At 57.9% G+C, this 22,132-nt stretch overlaps 2 protein-coding genes across 4 annotated transcripts in view; one reads left to right on the forward strand and one right to left on the reverse strand.

Annotated features, from left to right (window-relative positions):
* The window catches only part of MACROD1 (mono-ADP ribosylhydrolase 1), a 175,391-nt gene that overhangs the window by 89,990 nt on the left and 63,269 nt on the right, over positions 1-22,132 (reverse strand). The window lies entirely within an intron of this gene.
* FLRT1 (fibronectin leucine rich transmembrane protein 1) overlaps positions 1-22,132 on the forward strand; it is an 84,942-nt gene that overhangs the window by 51,915 nt on the left and 10,895 nt on the right. The window contains exon 2 of the mRNA XM_017892592.1: positions 17,437-18,430. The gene's annotated coding sequence lies outside the window, so the exon portion shown is untranslated. The remainder of the gene's footprint in view (positions 1-17,436; positions 18,431-22,132) is intronic.

Genomic DNA, 22,132 nt, shown 5'->3' on the forward strand with positions numbered 1-22,132 from the left:
GAGGGAGGGTGGGGTGGAGGTGGCTACAGCCTGTCTCTGCCCTCCCTCCCTCTCTCCGGAGCCCTGTGGGGTATGAGCTGAGTTGGCTGTGCCAGGCCATGAGCACTCAGCACTGGTGGGGTGGGGGGCTACGCACACACAGCCATTCAGAGGAAGCCAGGACTCAACAGTGGGGTCCCCCAGGGCTGGGGTGGGGAGGAGGGGCTTAGCTCAGAGCCCACCCTGCCCCAGGCCCTGCATTCAGGGCCAGAGAAAGGCTTCCTTTGTTGAATTGTGTTTTTAGGAGGAAGTGTGGGTCACCTGCATAGCCTGGGGATATGCAGCTCTAAGACCTGGGAATTTTACATGTGCATATGGTGCCTTTGTGACTACCCCCAATCTCAGAGGATGGAACATTCCCTCCCTACCCCCAGCTTTCTACTCTCAAGTCCAAACCTGTCCCTCTACTCTCCCCATGCCCTCAGGAGGAAGTCCAGGCCCTTCCCTGAGGTCCCCTAGCTGACCGTGCTGCCCCAGGCTCAGTTCTCTCAGGACATCCACAAAGTCAGCCTTCCTGCTGCCTCCGGGCCTTTGCACGTGTGGTTCTGCGGCTGGGGGTGCTTTTTCCGGCTCCTGCAGCCCCACTTCTGTCTGAGGCTCCAGGGACGCACATTGTATGTTCAGGGAAGAGAGAGGAGAAGGGCATGAGGAAGGAAGATTCTCGTGCTTGCAGTACAGACAGAGATGTGGACACACCCAGATCACCCAAGCAGCTGTGGAGCGGCCCTTATCCACTCCTCCACCTAGCCCGTGACTTCCATAGGCAGTGCTGGGGGTGGAGGCTGGGGATGGAGCTGGGAGGGGAGGTAGCAGGCAGCCTGCTAGCCCTTCCCTGTCCCGGCAGGAGCTGTCACTGCCTCTCTCCTTGATGGTGGGGTATGAAGAGAAGCCTTTCGACGCAGGGAGAGGACCCCTCCCCGGCCTCCACCCACACAGCAGCCACGCGGCCACCCTGAGCAGCTGCCACAGGGACCTACACCGCCCACTGATGTGTTTATCCTCCCACAGCAAAGCACAATTCACATCCCCACCAGTAAATGATGTGGGGCTATATTTCACCTGCACCCAAATGTGGGCCACAGAGGCATTAAAATAAATGACGGCACAGTTCAGTGAGGTCTCATTCTTGGGTCTGGCAGAAGTGCACCTGCGCAGCGCCCCCACTGCTCTCCTGGGACCCCCGCCCCAGCTCCGTGCCCTCAGTGCAGGGAAATCAACCTGCTCCTGTCACCTCGGATGTGGGAACAGGGTGCACCACCCAGACCTCAACCTAACCCTGCCACCCCTGCCTTGGCTGTAGGTCCTGCCCAGCCCTGACCACAGGCCGGTTTTCCCCAGCCCGAGGGGACTCTGGGGTGCATCTGCCTCCCAAGAAAGCTGGGTTCTCTGGGAACCAGACTGGGCAGAGTCCAGTTGGCCACACCTCTCCACAGTCACCACCCCTTGCTGGAGCTCTGGGCTTGGAGGCAGGGATGCAGTCCCCGGGAAATGGGCGCAGCTGGTACCAGCATCCTGCAGCTTCACTCGCTGCGGCCTGCAAGGCTGGCCTTGCCCGCGGCCCCAGCCACCGTGCAGGACATGCAGCCACGGTCCTTGTCCTTATATTCGCTCTCCTGTGATGATCTCATGATGCTGCATGCCTGGCCTGGCCCTTGCAGTCCCCACCCTGTCCACCCAGGACACAGAGCACGCTGTGTGTGTCCGAATGACCAGAGGCTGGACACCTGCCCAGGGCCGGCTTCTCTGCACTTTGGGGTCCACAGACCACTCTCCTGGGGGCTGTTTCAGGAGATGAAGGCAGCAGGTACACAGGGCTTAGCTCCTTCTTTCTGTGACAGGGGAGAGGTAGAGAGGCCAGGATTGTGTCAGAAGGGGAGGCCGGGCCTCCTCAGCGGTTCGAGGGGCCAGAGCTGGGAGGGCCTCGAGGGGGGCTGTGGTGTGCAAACACCCCAGCGGTGGAGGCCCTGGTGGCCCTGTCACTGGCTCTCTGGGCCTCCCCTGGCTCTTCCCATAGGCACTTGGCCCCGCTCTCTCCACCCCAGGGCCCCAGGGGTTCTGTTACTCAGGAAGTGCTCTGCAAAAATAAAGTTGAATCCCGCAGGGACCCAGAGCAGCCAGACTCCTCCAGGGGTGTAGGGTGGGGAGGTTGGTAAAAGTCGCTGCCTCCCCTCAGGAGGGACCAGGCAAGCACCCAGGGGAGCCGTAGCCAGGAGATGGGGGGACCTCGAGTCACTAGGCTGGGTGGCCAGGTGGGGCCAGGGAGGGGCAGCACAGACCAGGGGGCAGTGGGGCCTTGGGCACGACTGTCTGGGAGCCTCGGGGTCCTTTCCTGTAGAAGACCCTCCCTGTGAACCCTAGAGGTGTGGCCACGGGCCCGGGCAGGGCAGGTGCTCAGGAGCTGGCTGCCTGGCCTCCTCCTGCTCAACCAGGATGGCAGAAGCTGACTCTCCTCTCACGGGCAGGTGGCACCGCCCTTTACAATTTGTTTCTCCTGGCCTGGAGCAGGTCTCTCCTCCTCCTCCCCGGGTTTTGTTTTTCCATCAGCACACACAACCAGGCCACCCTTATTGGCTGTGTGACCCATGGCAAGTCACTCGACCTATCTGGGTCTCAGCTGCCCTGGCCCTCCCTCGACTGGCTCTGCCTGCTCACAGGTGGCTGGGCCAGGAAGCTGCGGGATGAGGTAGGAAGTGGAGGCTGTGGTCAGCCATCACCACAGGAGGGGCCCCAGCTGGAGCACTGCGCAGCCCCAGCCTTGTCCCCAGCCACCAACAGACCCCATCTCTGAGGCGGGGGCGTCCCAAGACTAAAATGGGGGCAGGGGTGGCAGTGTCTCTCCACCACGTCCCGAGACTAAAATGGGGATAATCATGTGTTTCCCCAGGTCACTAAGAGCACGAGATGAGCGACGGCAGACAGTAAGACTGAACAGAGCCTGGCACACGGTGGGCTCTTGGTGGGTGGGAGCGACTGTTCTGTTATTACTTGGCAGGGGCACTAGGCAGGATTGCAGGCAGAATCGGGTGTATCGAAGGCACCGTTCAAAGTCATGGGTGGGGTTAGGAAACCAACAGCTGTCACCATGGAGGCTGAGGAGGAAGCAGAGGTTACCAGACTCAGAGAGAGCCACCGAAGCCACTGGGAGGGCCACTGACAAGAGAGGGACGCCTCAGGGACTCATGCCCCCCAGCTGCCCTCCCTCCCTCTGACCTGCTGCTCTGGCTCCTCTGTGAACCCAGCTGGAAGGCAGGGGCCCAGGAGCCCACTGGTGACCAGCAGCCTTGCAGGCACAGGGCGGGTCGGGGAGTGATCTGATGGAGCAAGGTGCTCTGCTGAGGGGCTGGCATTGCGCTACAGAGGTGAGGACCCCGGGCTCTGGGTGGGAGAGCAGGGCTTGGTGCTGCTGTTTACCAGCTGTGAGACTGGGGTAGGGCGACCAAGTGTCCCAGTGTGCCAGGGATTCGTACCCAAACTCGGAAAGTCCCGGTCAAAACAGGGCCCGCAAGTCCCCTAGACCTGGGGCAGGAGGCCCACCATCTCTGAGCCCAGATTCCCCATCCGTAGCATGGAGGACTCATCGCCTCACGGAGCAGGGGTGGGATTCAACACGTGTGTGGGTCCAGCCCCTTCCCCTGACTCCCCTGGGGCTTTCTCCAGCCTCCTTCTCTTATCCATGCACCCTCCTTCCCAGCTGCCAGGTCGGCAGCCACGGACCAGAGAAAGCGGCTGAAAACTTGGGGAGACTTCTCAGAGCAAGGAACTCCCCGATCCCCACCTGGCCCCACTCCTAGGGTGAAGGTGATGCCTTGAGAGAAGCCGGCTCAGGGCCTGGACAAAGTGGGGCTCTTGAGGGAGGGTGAGAGGCCCTGAGATGGTGCCATCAGGGAAGCTGCCAGTTCCGCGGGGGCAGGGCTGAGGAGGGTAAGGGCCCCTGATGCGAGTCTCTATGCCCGCTCGTAGGTGTCCTGCCCCCAGGGAAAGAATGAGGAGGATGATGGTGCTGGAGCTGAGACCAGCTCTGCCCTGTGTGACCCTGGGCAGGGCATTCACCTCTCTGAGCCTCAGTTTGCCCCCCATGCCCTGTAAAGTGAGAGGGTTGGATGAGGTGGAGTCTTCATTCTTTCAGCACTTATGACAAGGGCCTCCATCCAAGTAACAAAAGGGAAACACAAAGCCTGTGACTGGACTCAACAGCCGCGCCATCCTGAGCCCAGAACTTTCCAGAATGGGGCTGGGGGAGGGGAAGATATGCACCCTCTCCCCACAGGGCTGGGGACTCATCCTCTGCCTGTCTTCCCAGGCCCCAGGTTTCAGGCCCTGAACAGCCTGAGTCCACAGGGTGAGAGGGTGTGGGAAAGGCCAACGGGCGTGTGGGTCTCCAGCCTCTGCTCATCCTCAGGAAACGCATCGTGCGGTGCTTTTCCCGTCTGGGACCTAATAGTCAGCAGTTATTTATCGTCTCGTTTCTTAGTGGGTAGGAAAGCCACAAATGAGTAAACTCAGGCAGCAGGGCACCATTACTGAGCCCAGTGCTTTATTTCCTCAGCTCGCCTCCAGCCCGGGCAGTGGTGGGTCGATAATAATTGATGAGGCAGCCCCCGAAGTGGAGGAGGAGGAGGAGGCCAAATAACCACATTTGCTTCCCCCGGCCCTCCCTCGACCGGCTCTGCCTGCTCACAGGTGGCTGGGCCGGGAGGCTGCAGGATGAGGTAGGAAGTGGAGGCTGTGGCCAGCCATCGCCGCAGGAGGGGTCCCAGCTGGAGTACTGCGCGGTGCCAGGCTTTGTCCCAGCCACCAACAGACCCCTTCTCTGAGGCGGGGATGTCCTGAGACTAAAATGGGGGCAGGGGTGGCGGTGTCTCTCCACCAGGCACTTGGGGTTTGTCTCTGGGGCTCTGCAGAAGCAGAGCCTGAGTTGGGTCCAGCCCTGCACTCCCAGGGAGCCCTGAAGGAAGAAGTAAAGCAGGAGAGGGCAGGGGGAGGGCCAGCCAGGGTGGTCTCAGTTTGGTCTGCTCTGCAGGGACCACTGACAAATCTGCAGCACTGACCTCTGACCTCTGGGTCAGTTGGTCACTGACTGCTGGCTATACCTAGGAGAAGGGGGAGGAGGGAGGGGAGGATGGAGAGGGACATGGGAAGAGGAGAGGAGGATGAAGAGGAGGAGGCTGAGAAGGAGGGAAGAGGATGGGGAGGGGGCATGGGAGGAGTAGGGGAGGAGGGAGGGGAGGAAGAAGACGGAGGAGGGAAGAGAAGATGAAGAGGGACATGGGAGGAGGGAGGGGAGGAGAGAGGGGAGGAGGAGAGAAGAGAGGATGGGGAGGGGGCATGGGAGGGGGAGGGGAGGAGGAATGGGAGGAGGGAGAGGAGGAAGAAGACGGAGGAGGAAGGAAGAGAGGATGAGGAGGGACATGGGAGGAGGAGGGGAGGAGGGAAGGGAGAAGAAGGGAAGAGAGGATGGGGAGGGGGCATGGGAGGAGGATAGAAGAGGGATGGGGAGGGGGCCTAAGACTCCAGCTCCTGGGGCAAGGGAAGGGGCAGTGGCAGGCTCCACTGTGGGGTCTGCAGCCCACGGAGCATGGGACAGCATTCACCCCACCTCAGAAGAAGGCTGGGATTTGGATTTCATCATTCACGTAGCTGATTTCATCACGTTTCATTTTCTGTCAAGTTTCCTGCCATTACAATCTCATTCATTCCTCCAGGGACATGAGGATGCAAGGCTGGGAGGTTGGGGGGCGGGTGGCACCATCGTAGCTTTTGCCCCAGGGCTGTGCTGGTGCCAGGGAGGTGGATGTGGGGGAGGAGCCTGCAGGGGTAAGGCTGGGGTGGGGTCGGGCTGGTAGGTTAGAACAGTAGCTGAGGTGCATGCCCAGGGAGAGCTGGGCCAGTCCTTTGGGCATTCGTACAGCACCTCCTGGAGTCCTCACCACAGCCTAGGATGTTGCCGCCACCGTCCCCCCCATCTGACAGATAAGGAGACTGATGTTCAGAAGACACTCGGCCCAAGGGGCGCAGCTGCTGAAGTTGCATGAGGGGTCCCAACTCCCCACCTGGACGCCGGCCGTTAGCACCGTCCTCTCCCCTCCAGCAAGGCTTGCTAGTTCTTCCCACAACTGCCCTCCTGACAGTGGGCCACTACCCCAGTCCCCCAGGAGGCTGCTGAGGCCCAGAACAGCCAAAGGCAGGAGCACCAGAGCAGCTGGTGGGTCAATCCCACCATCTGGCCACTCTTCTCTGTGTCCCGAGGCCTCTCTCTGGGGCTGCAGGAAGCATACTGAGGGCGGTGGGGTCACTCTGGGCTCTCAGGTGGCACGGAGGACAGCGGGGCTGCCAGCCCTCTATCTCCATGTGATCTCAGCTCCTGAGGGTCCCAAAAAACAATCCTCCCACCCAAGCCAGGACCATAGCACACTCTGGTGTATTCAAAAGGCCACTGTCCTTCCTGGCCTCCAAGCTTGGCCTGTGTTAGGGTCGCCGTGGCATCCCGAGTGGCTGGAGTCACTGCACAGTCTCAGGGCTCCAAAGAGGGCTCCAATTCCTACCCACTAACGTCTCCCCTGTTCTTGTCTTTCTGTCTGCCTCTTAAAAAAATTAAACACGGATGGTTTCATCTGGGGAGAATTAGTATTCCAGGCAGGCCAGTGGATGTGATCAGAATGTCAAGGCCAGAGACACAGGGCCTAAAGGGAAGGGAAGAGGTGCTGGGCCTGGCAGGGGTCCTGGGGTGGGGAGAGAGGGCTCTGACCCTGCCAGTGGAGGGCTGGTGGGGCCTCCCAGGGGCCTATATGCCGCTGGAGAGGTTGAGGTTGGGTGTGGCCAGAGGTCCTGACACAGCATACACGATGGGAGGAGATGAGGGGCGGCTCAGAGACCGCATGTGGCCATGACAGTGGCTTCCCATGGCCCAGCCCGGCTCCTCTGCCCCATCCACTCCCACTCTCATTCAGCCCTCACTGGCTGCAGGCATGTGTGCCACTGTGTGCTAGCCACCATCTGGGCACCAGGGAGGCACAGGGCAGGGACAGGCCTGTCCTCACCACTGCATGTCACCAGCACCAGGCCCCTGCCAGGCACACAGCAGCCCCTTACCAAAAGCCTGAGTAAACGGGTGCATGAACACCCACAGCATCTCCCCAAGCATGGTTTGAAGAAGACACGAATGCTGGGAGGTTAACAGGTGTCACCAAAGACAAAGTCAGTTAGCAACTGCTGGAGTGAACAAACTCCAATCGGCATCTTTGCTGCAGGACTTCTCAGAGCCTTTAATTTGCTAATGTGCCCTATGACCCTGCAGAGGGAGCTCGGCTTGCAGCCTCCTGCTGTGCGAGCTGACCTTTAGTCCCTGGCCACACAGGAGTGGCTGGTGTGGCCTTGAGGACCCAGAGTGGAGAGAGGACTGAGTTTGCATCCAGGCCCTGGAGCAGACCCCCTGTGGGACCCTGGGCAGGCTCCTGAATATCTGTTTTCTCAAGTGGAAAATTGGAATGGTAATAACAGTGCCTGTGCATTCAGTGAGGCGACGTGTGAATAGTGTCTGCCTCGGACACAACACCAGGCGGCCACTACTGTTGTTGTTAGTATTATTATTATCCACATCAACATCTCAGCTCTGTGTGCCTGGGCCATCTAGAACTCAATTGAGTCAGCTGCTGGTTGTCACTGCTGAGGACACAGTCCTTACCCTTAAGAGCTCACGGCCCATTGGGAAAAGATAATTATACTCCCCGGTGGAGAGGGCAAGGGCTGAGTGAGCCGGGAAGCCAGGCCTCCACCTGGCGTGCTCACCACTGCCTGGCATCTCTGCCAGTGGCCATGGAGACTAGGTATGGATGCCCCTGGTGGGGGCAGCCTGGCCCACCTTTGGGCATCTCCACCTGGTATAGATTTCTTTCTTAACTCCATCCCTCCCAGTGCTTCCCTCCTAGTCCTTCCAGTTCTTGGGCCTCCCAGAACAGGTCTGTTTTCCTTCTCTGCCAAGGACAGGAGACTGCCCTCTTCCCCGGACTGGCTGAACAAGCCCCACCCCCTCTTGGTCATGGCCAAGGCCACTCCCCACCCACTAGGCCTCCTGCTCTGTAGTGTGGCTGTGCGTCTCTAAGAGCCCAGAACAGAACAGTGTTCTAGTCTGGCATGACCAGGGTGGAAAGAGGGAGGAGGTGGTGTAGCAATCACCTCCTTCAATATGCCATTGATTCCTCCATTAATGCAGTCTGTGCAGCAACCAGAAGCTGGGGGCAAGGTGTCCCTCTGTGTCTGGTACAGTAAGCCACCTTGCTCTGCAGAAGCAGAGTTGCTGGCTGATAGAGGGCAGGGTGCCAGGGGAGCCTGAGAGGCCAAAGTTAAGCAGGCTGGGGCTGGGCGCGGTGGCTCACGCCTGTAATCCCAGCACTTTGGGAAGCCAAGCCAGGCAGATCATCTGAGGTCAGGAGTTTGAGACCTGACCAACATGGTGGCCTGGCCAACATGGTGAAATCCCATCTCTATTAAAGATACAAAACTTAGGCTGGGCACGGTGGCTCAGGCCTGTAATCTCAGCACTTTGGGAGGCTGAGGCCGGTGGAGCACGAGGTCAGGAGTTCAAAACCAACCTGGAAGATGGTGAAACCCCGTCTCTACTCAAAATACAAAAAAAGTTAGCCAGGCATGGTGGCGGCCGCCTGTAATCCCAGCTACTCAGGAGGCTGAGGCAGAGAATTGCTTTGAACCTGGGAGGCGGAGGCTGCAGTGAGCTGAGATCATGCCACTGCGCTCCAGCCTGGGCGACAGAGACTCCATCTAAAAAAAAAAAAAAAAAAATCCCAAAAAACAAAGTTAAGCAGGCTGGGGACAAGGAAGGGTCAGGGAAGCTTCCTGGAAGAAGAAACAGTTGTCAGTTAGAAGTGAATGGCAGGCTCCTGGAGTGAAGGCCTCCTGAGTCATCCTTTCCTGCCCCTGCCTAACCACAGGGTGACTGGCAGAGCCATTTGGTCGCATACGTCATGAGGCAGACTCCGGAAGCTCAATGTGCGGCTGCTGTGGGCGGGATCATTTGTCTTTGGGAAAAGTGGTTCAGGGAGGCTGGCCACAGAGGTCAGAGGCCTCTCAATGCTGGCCCCTATCTACCAAGATTCAGAAAATCACCCCCCCACCCCACGACCACGGCATCTTTGGCTGTGCCTGGGGTTCACAGGGGCACGGAGGCCGAAGCACTTCCCAGAGGTCACATCCAGGTTGGGGGGCCCGGGAGTGGCCTGCGTCCCAGGAGGGGAGGTAGCCACAGGTCTCCCAGCCCCGTGCGCTCCGGGAGTGAAGGTACCAGGGGCCTCGTTAGCTGCAGCTTCAAAGAGCCTCGTTATTAACAAAAGTGTGCTGCGAATCCTTTCTCTTCCTCCTTCTCTCCTTAAGGCAGGCTCCCGAATGAAAAGGAAAATATACAATGAGAGGCACTAAGGAAACCTCAGAGGAAAGCCAGGCGTCTGCAAAGATGGGGAAGGAACGACATTCCACTCTCGTGTGAGGTGTGGGCTGGCTGGCTTGCTTTATTTATTTAAAATAGTCTCTCTCTTTTCCCCCATTCCTCCCAATTCAGCTAGTCTCTCAGGCTGCGCTTTAAGTTCTTTTGAAGTGTTACAACCATTTTCTCCTCTTTCAATTAACAACAAGAAAAGGAAGCTAATAGCTTCCTGAGCCACTCGCTGTAAATATTAACAAAGTCTGGCCGCCTGGGCCGAGCGCACAGCGTTGCTCTCGGCCAGAGAGCATGTTTACGGGAAGGAGGGGAAGGGTGGGAGATTTCCAACACAGAGGGAAAAAATCCCCTGGCATAGGCTCTTGCTGGTACAGGGAAACCAGAGAGCTGGGAGCTGAGTGAGAGGGCACCTGTCCCTGGGGGCTGGAGGCTGGCAGAGCTGGTGGGAGGGAAGTAGTGAACTGAGGTTGCTAGTGGATGCTTCTGGAAGGAAAGGCAGCTTCCCCCAGCTGCACCTGAGTAACTCGGATGATGGCATATGTGGCCTGGAATCCCCAGCTCACGGTGGAGGTCTGAGAAGGAGGGCTGGGTTTCTAGATGCAGTAGGCCGAGGGAGGTGCTGCCAGTTCCTAAGGGTGCACACTAGACCCCCAGCACTAGCACAGAGCCCTGGAAGGAGGTGGGCAGGGGGCTCCTGAAATAGGCCAGGAGGGGCTCCAAGTCAGGGGTCAAGACCTGAATGGTGGAGTGCGAGGCTCGGGGGAGTTTCTGGGGAAGGGGTAGCCGAGGGAGGGAGCTGATGCCCCTTGGGCAGAGCCTGGGTTCCCTGACAGTTCCTCAGCTTTCTCCCTGGGGAGTCTCCAGCAGTGGTCCCCCCACCCCCCAGGGGCCCATGAGCCTGCAGGATGTGTTGTGGTACAGTCAGCACAGTGCTGCTTCAAACTGCCGCTCGAGAGCTCCAGCGTGTGGCCCATTTCACAGCCAGGCTGCCAGGAGACGCTGTGAGAGTGCCCAGACCCTGGAGGCCAGGAGCAGACCAGGGCTGCCTGCCGGCTCCACCACCTGCCTCGGCCAAGGGGCAGCCAAGAGCACTGTGACAGACAGGCAGGGGGTCGAACAGCCACTGTTCTGCCTACAAAAGCAGGCCAATTTCCTGAAAGAAGAGGTTCCGGCCTTGGCTGGTGGCGCCAGGTTCATCACCCCCTGAGCTTCCTCTAGGCTGGACACAGGCCCTAATGGGCACGGGCGATGCATCACAGTGAGGTCTGCTAGGTAGAGCAGGCAGGCAAGCGGTCATTCCTCTCCCCTCCTTTTTTTTTTTTTTAAGACTGAGTCTCTCTGCTGTCTAGGTTAAAATGCAGTGGCACGATCTCGGCTCACTGCAACCTCCACCTCCCGGGTTCAAGCGATTCTCTTGCCTCAGCCCCCCAAGTAGCTGGAATTACAGGCATCTGCCACCACGTCCAGCTAATTTTTTTATTTTTAGTAGAGACGGGGGTATCAACATGTTGGCCAGCCTGGTCTCAAACTCCTGACCTCAAGGGATCCGCCTGCCTCGGCCTCCCAAAGTGCTGGGATTACAGGCGTGAGCCACCGCACCCTGCCCTGTCCCCTTTTGTGCCTAGAGTTGCTCTGTGAAGGGACAGGCTCTGGCTGCAGTGCGCCTCCCTGAGAGCGAGAGAGCAGGCCTGTGCGGGGCTGCCGTGTCCCCATCCCCTCCAAGCACACTGCCAGCTGCGTCCCCTCGAGGGCCTCCCCCCGCAGAGCTGAGAGCCAATGCCTGTCCCTCAGTGAGCTGGGTGTGAGCCGCCCTTGCTGGTCCCCCCCTCACCCACTCTCTCAGCGTCTGGGCCCAGGAGTTCCTGCCTGCCCTTGCTGGGAGGAGATTTCAAAGGCACAAGAGCACTCCAGGCGGATGAGGACTCTTCAGGCGCCTGCCTGCTCCTGTCTCCCTGCTGCCCAGGGACGGCAGTGCCCACTGGCAGCTGTTTCTAGGTCCCCTGTTGCTCAGCTGCACTGTGAGGGCAGCAGCTTCAGCTAGGGAACCCTCCCCTCTGCAGCACTCTGAGCCTGGCAGAACTGGGCCTCCAGACCCCCCAGACAGTGCAGGGAGGGACTGCTGGGTCCAGTGGGGCAGGTAGGGAGCGGCAGGTAGGGAGCGGCAGGTGGCTACGGTCTGTGCCCAGTTTGGCCTGCTGGGCTTCTCTGCCAACTCAGCACCAGGGGATGGGTGAACTCCCAGGCCACCTCTGGCCACAGCTGCCCACGTGTGAAGGGAAGGAAGGAAGAGAATAAAGAAGGGGCGATGTCCCCGTGGCAAGAGAAGCTCCATCCAGGGCGAGTGGGCCCCGCACCCCTGGAGGGCCCTGCTCTGGGCACTGCCTGATGAGTTTCTCTGATGGCCATCTTGAGGGTGGGCGCTGGCAAAGGCCCAGGCCTGCTGGCCGGGCGGAACAGACTCCTGAAGCCACCCACAGCCTGGCTCGCACTCTCGCAAATACCCTGAAAGTCTGGGTTTTGTCAGGAGATGGTTTAATTAGCTGAGCGGAGGCTGGGAGGGTTCGCACCACACAAGCAGGCTCTCGCCTCCGCCTCTTCTCACCCTGCTACTCGGGTGCCATGCAGTGGTGCCAAGCCTGGGGGCCAGGAGAGAGTGGGCAGGGAATGGGGTGGGCCCCTCTCACAGAGCAGAAGGCACAGCCTCCAGAGGCCTTCCTGCTCCTGCTAAGGCCCAGGGCTGCAGGCTGCAGATCAGGACCAGGCTCGGAACCCACAGCAAGCCGGCTGTCCATGGCTCTTTTGGTGGTGCTCCCAGGAGCACTCAGCTGCCCTCCAGTGAGGAGGAGGTGGGAACCCACTCAGCACCCAGGCCTGTCTTCAGGGAGTAAAGCCCGGGGGACTCCCAAGTTGGCCCCTTCCCTTCAACCCCTCACTGCGTGAGGTCCCCAGCCCAGGTCCCTGCCCCTTTTCCTGAGGGTGCGGTTCCAGCTTTTCACTGGTCCTCTCCTGTGCACCTGGGTACCTTCCAGGTCTCCATGCAGCAGTGAGAACGCTCTTTCTAAATTGCAAGTCTGGTCACACTCCTCCATGCCTGGGCACCCTCACGGCCTCCCCGCTGCCCTCATACGAAGACCAGGCCCCTCAGCGCAGCATTCAGAGGACCCCCAGGGCCAGGCTCCGGGCCCCGCTTCAGCTCGGATCACGGCCCTCCACTCACTCAGAGCTCTGGGACACTGACCTCTCGTTGTACTAAGCCCTCCCACCTCCAGCCTTCACACAGGATGTTCCCTCAGCCTGAAATGTTCTTCCCGTCCCACTCCCTACATGCTGAGCCCATTACAGGAGCGGTCCTAGCCCCCAGACAGCAATGCTCTCCCTGCCTGCAGCCTTCTGTCTCCAGTGCCCTCGGGAGAGAGGGAATAAGCAGCCCCCAGACCGCTCTCTGCAATGGGAAAGAAAGGAACAGGCTCTGTGGACAGCCATCCTGGTAGGGGGAAGTCAGCAGCCATGGAACAAACTCCAGTTTGAGTCACAAAGAGTCTTTTCATCTATAAAGGTCAGATACAGATGCTGACCTCAGCCTGGAAGTCCAAAATGAAAGAAAATCCTGGGTCTCCTAGCTCGCACCAGCTCTGACCTGCTTACAATGATCTAAACTCTGCCCTCTTTGCCACAGGGCAGCTCTGCCCAGGGAGGGGGCAGGCATGTTGTTCATTTAAAACACCACTTCGCTAAGTCACCAGCCATAAAGCCCACCTGGGTTTCTAGCAGCACATACCAGTCATCTGATTAATGACACATACATAAAAATCCATCCCTAAGAGCCAAAGGTTGAAATGAAACAGGAGGGCTAATTGCTAATATAGGAATTAATATCAGAGAGCTCTGATCTTTAAGGCAGCTATGAACTGTAAAGCTGAGGACTTGAGGATCGTTTCTACTTCGGGAGGAAGGCCTGAGGGCCAAGGGTGAGCAGTGGCTCTGGAAGATAGGCAGGTGGTCAAGAGAAAACCCAGCTAGACCTGCCCCCCTCTGGATGGCCACTGAGCTCACATGTGATTGTTATGCCATGGGAGTACCCCAGAACCACAGCATAGCATCATCTTCCTCAAAGCTCTTGGCTCCCACACTGCCCTGTGTGCGCCTCAGATTGTAGCCCTCTGAAAACCAGTGCCCTCCCCACTGGACTGTGAGCTCCTGGAGAATGGGGGCATCTCTTTGGATCCCCAATGTCTTGTACAATGCCTGGAGCATGATTAGACTCAGAATATGTTTGCTGGATGGAGAGATGGGTAGATGGAAAGATGGAGAAATGGATAGGTGGAGAAGGAGAGATGGATAGATGAATGGACAGATGGAGAGACAGATGGAGAAATGGATGGATGGATGAAAAGATGGAGAGATGGATGGATGGATAGAGGTGAATTGATGGAGAGATGGAGGGATGGAAGGATGAATACAGAGATGGAAGGATGGAGAGATGGAAGGATGGATGGAGAGATGAATGGATGGGTTGACAGATGGAGAGATGGATCGGTGAATGGAGAAATGAGAAGGAAGGATGGATGGATGGAGAGATGAATGGATAGATGGATGGATGGATGGATGAATGAATAGAGAAATGGTGAGATGGAGGGATTGAGAGATGACGGGATTGAGGAATGGAGGGAGAGATGGAAGGATTGAGGGATGTATGGATGGAGGGGTGCACAAGAGAGCCTCAGGAGAAGCCCAGGGCCCCTCAGTGCAGTGTTTGCTGGATGGTCTGTTTCTCTTGCGCTGTCTTGGAGTAGTGTAGCAAGAAGGAAATTGGCCTGGAGTTTGAGGCCCTGACTCTGCTTCAGGTTGTATAACCCTGGACAAGTCTCGCTCCCTCTTCTCAGTCCACACAATGGAGGTGGTCCTCCCTGACCTGCTAGCCATGCTGTCTTCCCAAGCTCAGGGAAGATGGCAAGGCAGAAATTACGGGGAAAGGACAAGGTGCATTGTCCCCTGGGATATATGTATGGGCAGAATCCGCCAAAATGCAGAGGGTGATGCAGAGATGTGAGACTGGGGACTTGGCATTCTTTCCCTCCTTTCAAATTTCTTTTAATACAGTGGTGATGTTATTGATGATAACAAAAGTAGAATTGTGTAAGCATCTCAAAGTACTTTTACTCAAAATGGAAGATGTTGACTCAAAAAATGGTTTATTGGTTTTGAGCACGGAGACCAGACCTGGAGCCTGTGGGAACAGGGGAGGCCAAGGGGATGAGTGTAACCACTAACTTCACACGGCGTGGTCTCCACTCACTCGAGCCAGGAGGGTGGCCACTGGGGGCGCTGTGGCTCTGGCGGGAGGTGTCTGCCAGGCGCATGCATTTACATATTTATTCTTGGGCCTCCTTTGGTTCAGTGAATGCAGGTGGCTACTAATGATCATCATTATGCACCCACACAAGGGAAGAGCCACAGTGCTGCTGGAGAGCTCACACCTCCCAACCACTGCCAGCCAGACTCACTTGGAAAAGCAATACACACCCCAGAAGCCTGAGAGGCCCCACTCATCGAGGGCACAGATGCCGAGGAGCCCAGTATCCCAGCACTGGGGTTCCAGGAGGCTTTGTAGGCCCCAGGGAAGGTAGGGGTGGGGGCTGCAGCAGGGAAGGCGGACTGAGGACATACAAAGCTGGACGGGCACCAAGAGCCTCACTTAGTGCCTTGGTTTTCTAAATGAGGAAGCAAATGGGAAGTTCGCTGGGTGCATTTATCAAGCACCAACTGTGTGCAAGGCACTGAGCCAGACGCTGGGGGATCCAGCCTCAGGTCCTCCCTTGAAGCCAGGGAGACAATTCTTTTCATGCTATGTCATTGCTGTCATGGTTCACAGGACCACACAAGCCAAGGGGAGGGTGGCCCATTGCAGGAAGGGACGGATGACGTCTGCACGGATTCTTACAGAAGGGGAACTGTACAGTGAAGGGCCAGGCTGGAGCCAGCTCAGGGCATTAGTGGGCAGTAGTGGCAGACACGGCGGGTGGACTGGGCAGGGCCCTTGGAGACTACTGTAGCAGCATTGCCTCTATCCTGAGAGCTATGGGACACTCTCAGGATAAAGCTGAGAAGCTATGGGAAGGGTCTGAGGCGAACACACTGGTGGGATGAACCTGCCTCCTTTTTGGGTTCTTAATTTCAAAAGCAGAGCTCAGTGGTTTCTTTCTTTATCGGGAGGCAGCGGCCACGGCTGGCTGGAGCCTCTGGGCTCCCAGGACACGGCCGTCATCCTCTCAAAATGCCGAAGCCTGCTGCCCCTGCCCCACCCCCACTGGTATAAAACAATTTCTGCGCCCCGGCCAGGGAGGCAGATGACCTCATTGGACTTTCTCCATCTCTCGCTTTCATGGAGAAATTACAATTTATAATTGGATGAAATCACGCGGGTGGTAATAGCAATAAGGGCTTGTGCTGGAGCCGGCCGCCTTCCCTCCCCGCACGCAGGGACTCTGTCCTCATCTTCCCTCCTGCGTAAGCCCCACCGCACCCCTTCCAGGGCCTGTGCCCCACCTGTAGTATTCACCAGGCACTGGCCATTCAGAATCGATGTCCTATAGGGCTTGCTGGCTCTGAAACCTCCTTTCTCCTAGGGCAACTTGTCCCAAGAAAACTCCCCCCGCCACCCTGTCCACCCCATCAGACTCGGCCTGCACACCACCCGGCTGGCACACACCCTTCCCGAATGCCTTCCCTGCCAGGCTGTGAGTCCCATGGGCAGCCACCCCCTATCTGGGTGCTGGGCTTATTAAAACATGAACCCCAATACCCCTGTTTTTATTTGTAACAGCCTCCAACAAGCATTTCTCAAATCAGCCACCTTAGGCCCTACAAAGAAAAGTGCCCAGATGCAGCTGAGCCCATCTGGATCTGATTTCAAACCAGAGCGAGCACTCTCAGATGTGTAATAAAAGCCCTTTTCCAAAGAGGGGCTCCTGCAGGGGGAATACGGACACCAGAGCACCCCGGCCTTTCCACATGCCGCACTAATGAGAGGTGCTGAGGAGGGCTTGGGGTTTGTTTTGGATTCTGGAACAGCCTGCCCTGCCCTCCGTCTGTGCGGAAGGGGAGGGCAGTTGCCGGTGTTGAGGATTGACCCCCCACCTAGGAAATGGGGTGGGCACCAGACAGAGGCCAGGAACATGGAGACCCAACTTCCCCAGTTCCCTGATGGTTCTGCTTCCCATGGTGGGGAAAGGCAGTGCTTGTTCTGGAAGCCCAGGCCATGGCGGTCCAGTTGGAGCTTTTGAATGACATTTAGCAAGAAGAGCAGGTGCTGGGGGAACTGGAGCCAGCTCTGGGCTGGGCGGGTGGCCCTGCACGGCCAGGAGCTCAAAAAACTTCCTTTTCTCTTTCCAGTCCTTCCACCCCAGGGAGGGAAATCAGGTAGCTGCAAGGCTGGGCACTATGAATAGCCAACTGTTGTCAGGATTTGGAAAGAGGCAGGAGATGGGGAGAATAACCCCAGACCCTTCCCCGGCTCATGGGCAACTGGCATTTAAAAAAAAAAAACAGAATCCAGGCTGGGTACGGTGGTTCACGCCTGTAATCCCATCACTTTGGGAGGCCGAGGCAGGCAGATCATGAGGTCAGGAGATTGAGATCATCCTGGCCAACATGGTGAAACCCCACCTCTTCTAAAATACAAAAAAAAATTAGCCAGGTGTGGTGGCTTGCGCCTGTAGTCCCAGCTACTCAGGAGGCTGAGGCAGGGGAATCGCGTGAACCCGTGAGGCAGAGGTTGCAGTGAGCCGAGATCACGCCACTGCACTCCAGCCACTCCATCTCAAAAAAGAAAAAAAAAAAAAAACCAGGATCCAAAGCAAAGGGGGCTGCAGCCCAGTGGCCCTGATGGATGCTGTCCCAATGAGGTCCCTCATGTCTCTGGGCTTAATCACTGGTATTGTTTTTGGCAGATAAGGAAGCAGGCAGTGGGCGAGAAGATGGATTCCTTTTGGAAAGACAAGACCAGGGGTGAAGCGGGAATAACCCACCCTTCCTACCTTCCCAGCAAGGAAACCTCTACAAACAGGAGCAGCCAAGCGGGACTGAGGCCCTCGCCCCCCAAGCATCTTCCCAAAGAAGGGCATGTGGGGGCCTGACAGCTCAGCTGTACGTGTCAGCAGCTCCAGCCCCACCATGAGCATCTGAACTCCTCAGCGGGGTAATGGACCCCCTCCTTTTCCCCGGAGATGCAGCCTGAGTGGCAGGAATACGGAGCCTTTGGAGAGTGGCTCCCTCTCAGCTCTGTCATGCAAGAATGCTCTCTGCACCCAGCCCACTCTGCCAAGTGACTTAAAGGGACTTAGAAAAAAAAAAAGCCTTGGTAAACCAAAAGGGGGTAAAAGCCAAAAGCCACGCAGAGGCCTTTCAGAAGAGGTGGCGGCCTGCAGACAAAAGGGCAAGAGTTGAAAAGGGCCGTGGAGGTAGCAAGCAGCAGAGGCCACCCTCCTCGGGGCTGGGTGCCAGGCCACAGGGCATGCCCGATGAACAGGGAGTCGGAACCCCCTCAGGCCACCCTCAGGAGTCCTGGGGCCCAGAGGGGTGTCCCTGTACCCCCGTGCGCAGGACCCTCACTCTGCAGGGAGAAGCCAGCTGTGCCTGCGGCTTAGGGTGCCAAGGATGCTGCTGACTGTGGCCTGCAGCCTCATCTGAACGCCAGGAGACCAGAAGAAGGACCGAGGCAGCCGGCCTCCCCTCTCTGTGCCGTGGGGGTGCCCAGCACTGCCCAGTCACCCCAGGTCTTTGAGGTCTGTAGTGGTGCAAGGCCTGGTAGGACCACGGGGCCGGGAATGTGAGCGCCATCTGAGCTCACGGTGTCCCGAGTTGCAGCTTCGTGACTTTGGCGGGGGCCTTCAGACCAGCAACTCGTCGGACCCAGAGGGCTCCTGGGCTGCAGCGACGAAGGAGGTAAGGCCCAAGGACGAGGGAAGAGGGACGTGAATTCAGAAGGGCTCCAGGGTGGCCCAGGGTTCCTCGCGCCCAGACAGCTGGGTCCCACCCTCCAAAGGCCCCCTTTCCCGGCCAGAGCTCCACGGGTCTCCATGGGTCTGCAGCTCCATCCCATCCACCCACTCACGCAGTTCACGCAGCTGGTGGCTTCTGCTTGCCGGCATAAGCATCATTTGCCACCTGGTGGTCCCTGTGCTGCTGGGCTCTACCTAGCAGCTGGACCCGGGATGTAATGGCGTGGCCTCTCCTGGAGTAAATGGCCCTGCAGCGGGGTGGGGGAATCTCATTTTGAGCCCCCTCCCTAACGGTGGTGGCAGTGAGGCCTGGTGGGGGGTGGGCAGGAGCTCTGGTAACCTAGGCTACTTGCCCTGGTGCCTGCTGCCCTTGAACGGGAGGGAGTCCACAAGTCTACATCAGGGCCCGCCCCTGCTGTCTGGCCGGCGACCCAGGGTGGGGTTGATCCAAAGCTACTGCCCAAAGTCCTGCTCCTATTGGCCCTTGGGCATCGTCTGCGCTGGCTTCCAGTTCAGCCTCTTTGTTGGTTACAGGAGCCAGCTGAGGCCCAGAGAAGGGCAGCGAGTGCCCCAAGGGTCACACAGCAGGTGGTGAGTGCTCCCTCCCACTGAGATGGGGCTGACTCCTCCAGGGATCCCCGGAGGCCAGAGGGAGAGGCTGTACCTCGCCTCAGAAAACACAAATCCCAGGCAACCTTAAGCCACCGTGCCCTGGGCAGGACAGGGAAGCCCCACTTCATTACCAAGATGGAAAAAGACACTTCCCATGCTCTTCCTCAGGAGAGGGGTTGATTTATGATTGCACCAGGGCCTGGGACATTCATCAGAGCGGCACAGCATGCACGCCGTCTGCGGGGGCATTAATAGCCGTGTTATTAGCCACTGGCGTGAAAGATGCCCTGCGGATGGGCTATTTGCTGTTATTTATTATAAAAGTGCGCTAGCCCAGCAGCGGGGCCGCGAACACGCCTGAGCCTCAGCTGGGCCCCTGCCCTCTTCTGCTCCCAGCTGCTCCTCTCCCAGTGCCCAGCCCTGGTCCCTACTGCCCCTCCAGTCCCTAGGAGGGCTTGGGGGTCATTCCTAGGTTGTAGCGAAGCTGGAGGGGAGCAGCTGCTGCCCCCCAGGCCTGCTGCCATGGAAGATCTACTCAGTGGCTCTGTGCAAAGGGAGGCAAGGGAACAAATGCTCTGGGCAGACAGACCTGGGTTGGGGCCTGGCCCTCTGGTTGTGAGCATGTGACCTTGGACAAGTCTGCCCCTCCCTGCATGCCTCCCCTTTCTGCATTGGGGATGCAGCCTCTCCCCTCCACACAGGCTGTGGTCAGCTGGCGAGAGCATTCTGACGTGCCCAACACTCAGGTACCCAGCCCTGCTAGCTACTGCTAGCGCTAACAGGCATGACCCCACAGGCGTGAGTGGCCCCACAGGCATGAGTGAGCCCACAGGCGTGAGTGGCCCCACAGGCGTGAGTGGCCCCACAGGCGTGAGTGAGCCCACAGGTGTGAGTGAGCCCACAGGCGTGAGGGGTTGCGGACCCGCTGGTGGAGAAGAGCAGCCCCCGTGAGACCCTGCTGGAGTTGGGACACTGTACCCCAGCCTCCTCCCTGTGCCAAACCCCTGGGAAAGGGTTAGAGTTGGGCACCAAGGCCCCAGGAGATGGGCGGGGAGGCTGCCCAAGCTGCTGTAGGGCTCTGTCTCCACCCTGAGCCTGTCTCATCCATGCGGGGCCTCAGATTTTCCTCATCTGCAAAAAGCAGACAATCGCTGAGGTCCTTTTATCTCATGATTCCAGGGTCCTGAGTGGCGAGTTCCATCGTGTGTGTATCTGTGGGGTGGGCGGGAGGGGAAAAGGCCTCTGTAGTAAAGTGAGGCTCACCTCTGATAGCTGGAGACAGACACGCGGTTGGGAAGTGCCAGGCCAGCATCCATATCAGTGGGGGTGAGTAGGGACGGCCAAGATTCTCCCTTTGGGGCCACAGAGGTCCCACTGGGCAGCTGAGACAGGTGGTAGGAGACCTGGGAAGGGGAGAGCTCCGGATATCAAGTCTGAGGCCTGGGTTTGTGGCCACCCCTCTGCCATCTGTGGCACAATCCAGACCCTTCCCTTTGCCTCTTTGGCCTGCTGTGGTGAGGGCACCCTGGGTCACCATGGCATCCTGGGGTGGGCTGTAGGAAGGCCAGCCTCCCTCTTCTCTACCACCACCCGGCCCTGGGTCTAGGTTCAGGGGCCTCCCTTTTGGTGGCCCTGTTCATTCATTCATCAGATGTTTACTGAGCACTTTCTGTGCCAGGCTCCATGCCAGGCACAAGGCAGACCATGTCCTAACTGTAGGAGTTTACATTCCAGGGGGAGGAGGCAATCCGTAAACTGATGATGGAGCAGGACCTGCCTCCCACCTTGTCAGGGTTGTTCTCAGCCCCTGAGAGGCCCTGCCCTCAGAGCCCAGTGCCAAGCCTCTGATCTAGGATAAGTGAGTGTCGCCCATCACCAGCCTTTCCTAGTCATACTGCTCCTATCCAGGCCCTCTGCTGCGGCCCAGGATCCTAAAGGAGGCTGAGGAGGGAAGCAGCGCAGAGCCCGCAGCCTCAGCCCTGTTCTTGGGGACTGTTCCCAGCCCTGCTGGTGCTACCGCTCTTCCTTTTCCTCGCCCCCCAAAATAAAGACCTTTAGCCCCTCTCCTTCACTCTGAAACTCCACTGGGCTTTCTTTTGTTTATTTATTTTTTTTGAGATAGGTTTCACTCTGTCACCCAGGCTGGAGTGCAGTGGCACAATCTCAGCTCACTGCAACCTCCACCTCCCAGGTTCAAGTGAATCTCCTGCCTCAGCCTCCCAAGTAGCTGGGACTACAGGCACGCACCACCACACCCAGCTAATTTTTGTATTTTTAGTAGAGACGGGGTTTCACCATGTTGACCAGGCTGGTTTTGAACTCCTGACCTCAGGCGATCCACCTGCCTCAGCCTCCCAAAGTGCTGGGATTACAAGGAACCACCTCGCCCAGCCCACTGGGCTTCCTTTTTCCCTTTCCTAAAAGAATTAAGTCTCAGTTTAGGCAGCTTTACTAAAAATGGACACAGACAGACAGAAACATCAGGTGTAGGCGCATCTTATTAAATAACACCAAGAGAGAAAAGAACAAAATTATACGTGGTCTCCTTTCATCCCCCCACCCCCTCCTGGCCTTGAATGGTTTAATATCGAACACTATTATCAATATAATTAACCTCCTAAGACACAATTCTAAAGTCTTTTTTTTTTTTTTTTTTTTTTTTGAGACGGAGTCTCACTCTGTCGCCCAGGCTGGAGTGCAGTGGCCAGATCTCAGCTCACTGCAAGCTCCGCCTCCCGGGTTCACACCATTCTCCTGCCTCAGCCTCCCGAGTAGCTGGGACTACATGCACCTGCCATCTCGCCCGGCTAGTTTTTTGTATTTTTTAGTAGAGACGGGGTTTCACCGTGTTAGCCAGGATGGTCTCGATCTCCTGACCTTGTGATCCGCCCGCCTCGGCCTCCCAAAGTGCTGGGATTACAGGCTTGAGCCACTGCGCCTGGCCTAAGTCTTGTTTTTTTTAAAGCTATTTACATTCTCGGAAGTTCAGGACATCCCGCCGCCTGGCACCAGCACCTCCCAGACGGCCTATGCA

This window comes from Rhinopithecus bieti, unplaced genomic scaffold (assembly GCF_001698545.2).
Source record: "Rhinopithecus bieti isolate Rb0 unplaced genomic scaffold, ASM169854v2 scaffold_1017, whole genome shotgun sequence".
Classification (NCBI taxonomy): Eukaryota; Metazoa; Chordata; class Mammalia; order Primates; family Cercopithecidae; genus Rhinopithecus; species Rhinopithecus bieti.